The sequence below is a fragment of the Triticum urartu genome, unplaced genomic scaffold (assembly GCF_003073215.2).
Source record: "Triticum urartu cultivar G1812 unplaced genomic scaffold, Tu2.1 TuUngrouped_contig_5451, whole genome shotgun sequence".
NCBI lineage: Eukaryota > Viridiplantae > Streptophyta > Magnoliopsida > Poales > Poaceae > Triticum > Triticum urartu.
Genome location: NW_024116128.1, coordinates 1 through 8,954, shown reverse-complemented (window position 1 = coordinate 8,954; position 8,954 = coordinate 1). Strand labels below are relative to the sequence as shown.

Here is an 8,954-nt window from a genome sequence, read left to right as displayed (position 1 = left end):
GCTCTCATTTGCGTATGTTAGCCACCATATATGCTAGTCGCTTGCTGCAACTCTACCTCATACCTTTTACGTTACCCATGAGCTTAAATAGTCTTGATCGCGAGGGTGTGAGATTGTTGAGTCCCCGTGACTCACAGATACTTCCAAAACCAGCTTGCAGGTGCCGATGATATCGTGTAGGTGACGCAACCAAGCTCAAGGAGGAGCTCAATGAAGATCTTGTCCTTTGTGTTGTTTCATCTAGTTGATCAGTAGTGGAGCTCAGTTGGGGTCGATCGGGGATCTGTGTAGCATCTGGAGTAGTCTTCTTTTATTTTGGTTCCGTAGTCGGACCTTGACTATATCTGGTTGATGTAATGCTTTATTCATGTAATTATATTAAGTGGCGATTGTAAGCCAACTATGTATCTTTTCCCTTATGTATTACATGGGTTGTGTGAAGATTACCTCACTTGTGACATTGCTTTCAATGCGGTTATGCCTCTAGGTCGTGCTTCGACACGTGGGAGATATAGCCGCATCGAGGGCGTTACAGCATACTACAAATCTTCCATGATGCACTACTTTCCCATGGTTAATTGTCAGTCTTTTGAATTAATTGTCAGTCTTCGTTAGAAAAAACATCACATTACCAACAAAAGCTTCATCTTCCACCAAAAGAGCACATGTACCGTTGCCTTGCTAAAATGCTTCAGATTTGGTAACTTGATTGCTGCAATTACCACACATAACTGAAATAAACCACAATAGGACAGGCAAACTTAATTTCAGACGTCAAGTTAATAATCATGGAGAATTAGCATCTCTTTGAAGATTGTCCAGAGTGGAATCAAATCATATTTTGTTGTAGCTTAACACAAAACAAAACAAACACATTTTCTAAAAGCGTAATCTCGACAGTGAAAAACATCAAAAGAGCAATAGCCGTGCATACAGATTAATTAGTCCTAGCAAATCTATAACACCAGTATAGTTTTCAAATTAGTCATAGCAAATCTAGATTGACACTAAACCTTCTACTAACTATGTCAAACTAAACAGGAACTTTGCATTGTCTGGTCACCGCGTCTACAATCCGACATGATTGATTAATTAAGTTGGCAGATTTTTTTTATTTGAAAAGAGAGTTGGCAGATGATTTTAAACTGCAACAACAGATAATGTGTGTGGCATGCATGCACACCTAGCTAGCTTCTTGGTAATGGTCACCGACTAACAATCAAACGAAGACATGCACGGTGCTTAACCAATAATAATTCAGCAAATTACAAGTTAACTAAAGCATCAAATTAATTGACAGATTCTTGGTCATGGTCAATGACTAACAATCAAAACATCAAATTAATTAATTACCAGCATATGGATGCAGAGGCAGTTGGTTGTGGGGCCTTGGACCTTTGGACCCTGAGGCGGGCAAGGTTGTAGTTGGTCCTTCGGTCGTCAATCACCGGTACGGACCCAAGCACGCCCTAATGGCCGCCTCCGCCTCCCAAAACGTAACCTGCCAAACATCCATCTAGGCATAGCATCAACTAACAGGGCTGAATTAAACAAGAGAATTAACTACTGAACATGAATTGATGATGAGGGGAAGAGAGAATTGTTTGGGTGGGTACTCACGAATCCGCGGCCCTTGGATATGTCGGTGCCCTTGTTGGCGATGACGACGGCCTCGAGGATCTCGCCGAAGAGCTCGAACTGGTCGCGCACGCCCTCCTTGCTCATCTTCCACGCCAGGCCATCCACGAACACCTTCGCAGCCGCGTGTCATCGTTGCCCGCCGACGCCTGATGAGCCATGGACACCCTCTTCTCCTTCTTCTTCTGGCTCTGGGATCGGCCTGGTTTCTAGTGTAGCGCTTGGTTTCCGTCGACGTAGTGAATAGATCAGCGGCGTTCCAGGGATCCGGCGATCCCGTACGTGTACAAGATTCGGTGGCATCTTCTCTGTGAGGTCGGCGGCGGCGATCTCGTGCGTCCAAGGGATCGATAGGAGCGGTGTTTGTGCGGGTTGTTTTTTGAGGGTGCTTGCATGGGGTGGGGTGGGGTGGGGGACAAAAAACCAAAGAAAAAAATAGATGAAAGTGGTGGGACAAAAAAAATTCGTGGAGGCTATTCTACCAACTGAGACATTAGGGATAGAGATATTAGTGCATGATGCTAGAAAGCAAAGGATTCCATCTGTCAGAATTAGCATACACAACCAATACTTCATAAATTCATATGCTCAATCAATTATAACACAAAGTTACTTTCATTCAAGATGAAAAACTAACACAGGTGAATGCCCGTGCTACCATGAAACAACAAACTAAGACACTAATCAAAACATCATTTCAATTCACAATGTGAACGTCACATGCGACTTATGACTGTGTTGCGATAAAAATTGATAGTACAAATCAAGACGAACATATTTGTCATCATGAGTCAATCTATTTTTTTCTTTCTTGATTAGTTCATTAAATGAGATATTGATTAAAATATCTATGTCGTGTGCATGTGTCACAACATGTTGTGTAAAACATTGGAGTATTTCTCCTATTTTCTGTTCTCAACACCATCTCAGTATTTTTGTTTCAACCTGTTGTGCTCGGCCATACTTACCCCTAGGGACTCTTTTCCTCTCGTCTTCTCCTCTTTCCCGATGAAATCAAAGCATATGGTAAAACAATGTTAAAATCAAACATTTTCACACGTCTTTTGTGCAAGTACCTCAACTGTAACTAAGGGTGAGTTGCCAACAACATGTCTCTTACCTGTTTTCAGGTATAGCTAGTGCCTAGCAAGGAAAATGATTTCAGTTGGAAAAACATAACTGCTGCTGAAGTAGTAAGATATTTGTGACCAATCCGATCTACTTCTATGTATTTTATTAAGGAAGAAAATCTACACCGGTACCAACCAGAACGTAGGAACGAAACAGAAAACGAAAAAACTGTGTTGGTCATTGCCATCGCTGCAAGTGAATGAATACTAAAATATTCTCCAGCTCAATAGATACACCACCATACATGCATGCAATGCAAGCTACATAGTCATTATCATCTCTGAATTATGTTTAATTCACAAAAAGGATCTATTCACCATTTACTCATTAGAAAGGAGATACAAAACTTATGCGTAAAATATAATATGATGGAAAATTAGATGCCAGCAGTTTATTCAAACTTTGTACATTGCAAATTGTAAAAGAAAAAACTTTAGACAAAACCCTGCACGATTACCGGCTGGATATCATATAGAAATATATTCAGGATTCTAGAGCGGTGATTACTGATAGCACTAATGCTAGTGCAGAGAGAACTCACTTGTTGTGAGAAGAGGAAGAAGCTATGGCCAAAGGTTCATTGACATTTTCGTTGAACATGCTTCTCGAGCAGGTAAACACACACCGACATCTTCCCGTGGCTGGCAACGGCGTGTAGAGCCCTGGAGCCACCGTCCCTAGCTGCCTCCTTGATGCGGCCGTTCCTGCCATCGAGCGCCCTCGCCATGCCTGAAAAAAAATCGCCCAAATCAGAAACAAGGGCAAAAAAACAAACGCCCAAATCAGGATCTGGATGACCTGGACGCAGGGCGTCGTTGGAAGGCGCGGCGGCGAGCTCCATGACACGGCCATGGCGGCACCTGCATAGAGAAATGGCGTGCAGCACATAGGCATCACGTGTGGATACCTGCCTGCGGCGACGAGCTGCTGAGGGAGGGCACGTAGAGGACGCTCGATCAGCCAGCTGAGGAAGAGGCAAACACAATCACACATGTATCGATCGATCCATGAAAAACTTTGCTCGCTGCCTCGCTCGCCTCCTGGACTGCCCAGCCGCGGCGTTGCCCTTTGTATTAGGTGGATGGGGCGCTCGGCTGGGAAAAGGTAGGGAGGGAGGGCAAGGGGTGCGGGGCGGGGGCGGCGGCTGCTGGTGTAGAAGGGGATGAGCGCGGGCTAGCTAGGGATAATGGGAGCCGGGAGGGAGGTCCTGCGTAAGTTTTCACCTTTGGTCTTTTTTGGTTTTCTGTCGATAAAAATCGGCGAGTGGGGTTTTCGTACGAGGGGTGGATTGACGGGGGAGGGAGGCTGACGAAGGAAGGGACGACTTAGGTAATGCTTTATTAGGAGAAGAGATAAGCGCGTCTAGTGCGGGTTTGAAGAAGCTAAGTATGGAAGGGGATCCGTGGAAAAAATAAATAAAAGAGATAGGTGATTTGTTTAGAAGTTGATCCCATATATATGGTATTATTTCTAAATTCTTAGTTATCAAATTTTTACATGATTGAATTCAATCGACACCTACCAAAGCAAGCACGAATAAATGAAAAGAGTATCAGACGCGATTCGGTTTTAGTTGCGAAGAAGAAAAAAATTAAACTGGGGAGATGGTGGGAGGGGGATGAAAAAAAATAGCGAAAATAAACCGTGAATACTATTCACCAACTCAGACATTAGAAGTAGCGATATATACTTCGGAGAGAGGAGACAACTTTCAGAAGTCCCGTCGGAGAGAAGAGAAATATTTTTTTAATGAATCTAATCAAACTAAAATATTAATTTAATCCGAATCGGATGATTTTTGAAGGCTCTATGAATTAATATTTATAGATGAAAAAGAGGATTAAAGATTAAATGCTAGGTAATATAAAACTAAATATAGACGAAAAGAAAAGAGACAAAGAGGAAAGGTGTGCCATGGGGCTTCCGTCGGCCGGTCGCGCGTGTACACTGCGGCTCTAGTTTTTTTTATTCGGTCAACTGAAAAAGAAAAATGTTTATGGAAAAAAACTGGGGAAAGAATATGGCCGGTTGGGCCTAGCCCAAGTAGGAGAGAAGAAAAATAAAATGGTGGGGCGCCCGATGCCACTATGCTGCGCACATGGGCGACTGTTAGGTCTAAGGGCACGCGCAGTTTTTGTTTTTTAAAGTAAAACAGAAAAAGAAAATTGAATAACGAAAATAAAAATAAAATTTTACATAGGCATATTATATATCAAATTTTTAGAAAAATATTTCCTAAATGATGAACATATTTTCAGTGGGAAATAAATTTCAAAAAATTTAAATAAAGCGAACAGTGCTACTGGTTCAAATAAAAACCAAATAAAAATGTTTTAAAATACCAAAATAACTTAAAATCTATTTCTCTCCATCTTTTTATTATAGGGAATCATTTTATCCTATTGACAATATATTTTATTTTTGGAGAAAAATAATTTGAATAAAAACCAAATAACTCCAAATTGAAAGTGGGTTTCAAAATAACTTCAAAGGGACTTTAAATTTGATTTATTTTAAACTTCCAACTCATATTTCATATAATTTGAAGAAGTCATTTTATCTTCTCTCATGAACATCATTGAGTTGCATAAAGTTTCTGAATTTGGAATATTTCCAAATGGAATTCAAACCTTTTCAAAAACCTTTTTTCATTTAATTAAATGGAAGAAGTCATATCATCTTCTCTCTAGGGTTTTGTGATGAAATGAAATTTGAATTCAAGGAGGTCATAAATGCAAGGTGAAAGTTTGGGAAGTCCTTTTATTCCCTCTCATTTAACTTTCAAAGTTTCAAATTTCACTCAATTTCACACAACCAACCACACCACAATCAAACAATCAATCAAAACTATTTATTTAATATAACATTCCAAAATTTAGAAGTTTGAGATGTTACAAACCTACCACCCTTAAAATGAATCTCTCCCTCGAGATTCGAAGAGGCTAGAAAGAAATAGGTTAGGTTCGGGGTCTCCTAAAAAATCCATCGATTGTCACGAAGGTCTGGGGTGCTACCACCCTTAGAAACATGGTTACGGCTCCATCAAAACTCATGTACTCCATCCTTATTGTTGACAGGGTCAGTCTTCTCAGATCTTCAGGATAATTTCTTCTCTGGGCTCTTCCGGTAGTGGCATAACCTTTTTTCTCAATTCTTGTGTCCTTTCATCTTGGTAAGGTTCTTCCGAGACTAGGTCTTCTTAGCTGACAGGTCCGGCGCCAACACTAAACAGCTATCGATATCTCATGGCGTTTATCAATTTATGGTTTCTCCTGTAGGAAAAGGGTCTGGGTTGAACCTCACCGTATGACCTACGGTTGGCAACAGCTGCCTTGTATAAGGGAAAAATTGTCATACCATTCTAAGGTTCAATCAGGCTTATTACCGCTGTCTCCCTACTATGGGTAAGTCACTCAAATTTACCATCCCATATAGCAGAGGCAAATAATAAGAGTAAGTCGGCATGGTGATCAATCCATTCCGCACCCAAATCATTACCTTGTATATGGTTTTAGTGAATCTCGCATTTTAACACTCGGTCATCCTCACAAGCATTGCAGAATTTCTCTTGTCCACGAACTAGGTTCAAATAATCCATTGATTCTGCAAGCCAACCAAACATCTATCGTTTCTTCACACTCTCAGGTTTTGCGTTATTCCTATAAGATCGTCTGTTGATAAAGTCGTAACTTCTTTCAGGGTTTTTCCTTCAGCAAGAGTGTGCTTGCTTCTTCGCAGGTCCTGGAGCCTGTGGGTTATGGGCTCACCTCATCACATTTATAGCTTTAACTCATCATGGGGTTACAATTGCTCCATATTACCAACATTGTACCTCCTTTATATCCAATAATACTTCATCGCTTCATATTCTTGGGGTATCCCACATATCGAGATAAAACTCGTACTTATTTTGTCCGAAGTCCACTCCGTGGAATATCATTATCTTTTCCAGGGGTCAAATGTCCTCACAGGGTACTACCACCCTTGAAATGCACAAATTCATCCATAGACCATATTTCTTATATCCTTGAAAAATGGTCAAAATCCTTCCTCATAGAATAACAACTCATAAAATTCAACATATGAAATCATGACACATGAACTTTATCGATTTCATGAACTTATTAAAATCTCTTGCATATCCATTTCATGCCTCAACTCAACCCTCAATAATAAAAAGAAATGTTCCCACTACTACTACTACTTTTTAGCACAAGCCTCCTTCTCTTTGGGACAATCTCTGGCAAAGTGCCCTGCTTTGTTACAACGGAAACATATTACTTCTGATGAGTCTCGAGGTTTCTTCGTGATTACATAGCCTCCTTGGGTCCTTGGCTTCCTTTTTGGGCAACTGCTGAAATAGTGCCCTGAATCTTTGCACCTAAAACATGTGATATGACTCAAGTCCTTCTTTGTATAAATTGGGTTGTTCTTGGAATCCAATTTAATTCTATTCCTGGAATTTTCCGTGCCAATCAGGGCTTCTATTTCCTGTGGGTCATATTCTACTTCCACTGTCGGGAATGCTACTAGATCCCACTTCGGACAATTCTGGGAGATGTGTCCTTCTTCTCCACATGAATAGCATGACTTGGTGTTGGGTTTAATTGGGTCTTCTTCGGACGTGTCATCCACCTCTTCCTTCATCACAGGTTCTTCTAAAATTTCCATGAGGGCTTCTTTCATTGCTTCTTTCTTCTGTTGGATGGTTCTTTGAACCACGGGGTAAATGCGACACTAAGCAGGGTAGTGGGTAGTCCCTTCACACAAGAAATAAGTAATCTGCCTAGTTGGGCATTCTTCAGCTGGGTGACTTGATAACCCACAAGTATAGGGGATCGCAACAGTTTTCAAGGGTAGAGTATTCAACCCAAATTTATTGATTCAACACAAGGGGAGCCAAATAATATTCTCAAGTATTAGCAGCTGAGTTGTCAATTCAACCACATCTGGAAACTTAATATCTGCAGCAAAGTATTTAGTAACAAAATAATATGATAGTAGTGGTAATGGTAGCAAAAGTAATATTTTTGGGTTTTATAGTGATTGTAACAGTAGCAACGGAAAAGTAAATAAGCAAAGAACAATATATGAATAGCTCGTAGGCAATGGATCAGTGATGGATAATTATGTCAGACGCGATCAATCATGCAACAGTTATAACATAGGGTGACACAGAACTAGCTCCAGTTCATCAATGTAATGTAGGCATGTATTCCGAATATAGTCATACGTGCTTATGGAAAAGAACTTGCATGACATCTTTTGTCCTACCCTCCCGTGGCAGAGGGGTCCTATTGGAAACTAAATGATATTAATGCCTCCTTTTAATAGAGTACCAGACCAAAGCATTTTCACATAGTGAATACATGAACTCCTCAAACTACGACCATCACCGGTAAGTATCCCGATTATTGTCACTTCGGGGTTAAGGGATCATAACACATAATAGGTGACTATAGACTTGCAAGATAGGATCAAGAACTCACATATATTCATGAAAACATAATATGTTCAGATCTGAAATCATGGCACTCGGGCCCTAGCGACAAGCATTAAGCATAGCAAAGTCATAGCAACATCAATCTCAGAACATAGTGGATACTAGGGATCAAACCCTAACAAAACTAACTCGATTAGATGATAAATCTCATCCAACCATCACCATCCAGCAAGCCTACGATGGAATTACTCACGAACGGCAGTGAGCATCATGAAATTGGTGATGGAGGAAGGTTGATGATGACGATGGCGACGGATTCCCCTCTCTGGAGCCCCGAACGGACTCCCGATCATCCCTCCCGAGAGAGTTTAGGGCTTGGCGGCGGCTCCGTATCATAAAACGTGATGAATACTTCTCTCTGATTTTTTCTCCCCGAACACGAATATATGGAGTTGGAGTTGAGGTCGGTGGAGCGTCAGGGGGCCCACAAGGCAGGGGGCGCGCCCAGGGGGTAGGGCGCCCCCCACCCTCGTGGACATGGTGTGGGCCCCTGACGTGGATATTTTCGCCAGTATTTTTTATATATTCTGAAAATAATCTCCGTTGATTTTCAGGTCATTCCGAGAACTTTTATTTCTGCACAAAAATAACACCATGGCAATTCTGCTGAAAACAACGTCAGTCCGGGTTAGTTCCATTCAAATCAGGCAAGTTAGAGTCCAAAACAAGGGCAAAAGTGTTT

General features: G+C 41.2%; 1 long non-coding RNA gene across 7 annotated transcripts; it reads right to left on the bottom strand.

Moving 5' to 3' along the window:
* Window positions 1-548: 548 nt before the first annotated feature.
* Window positions 549-4,000, bottom strand: LOC125529240. Of its 7 annotated transcripts, XR_007292595.1 has the most exons (4): window positions 3,568-4,000; window positions 1,621-3,498; window positions 1,354-1,501; window positions 549-712 (listed from the first exon to the last, which is right to left on the bottom strand). It is a non-coding gene; the product is annotated as an uncharacterized LOC125529240 (long non-coding RNA). The 7 variants fall into 7 exon arrangements; XR_007292594.1 differs by having other exon boundaries at window positions 549-731; window positions 1,354-3,498; XR_007292590.1 differs by having other exon boundaries at window positions 1,354-3,498.
* Window positions 4,001-8,954: the final 4,954 nt, after the last annotated feature.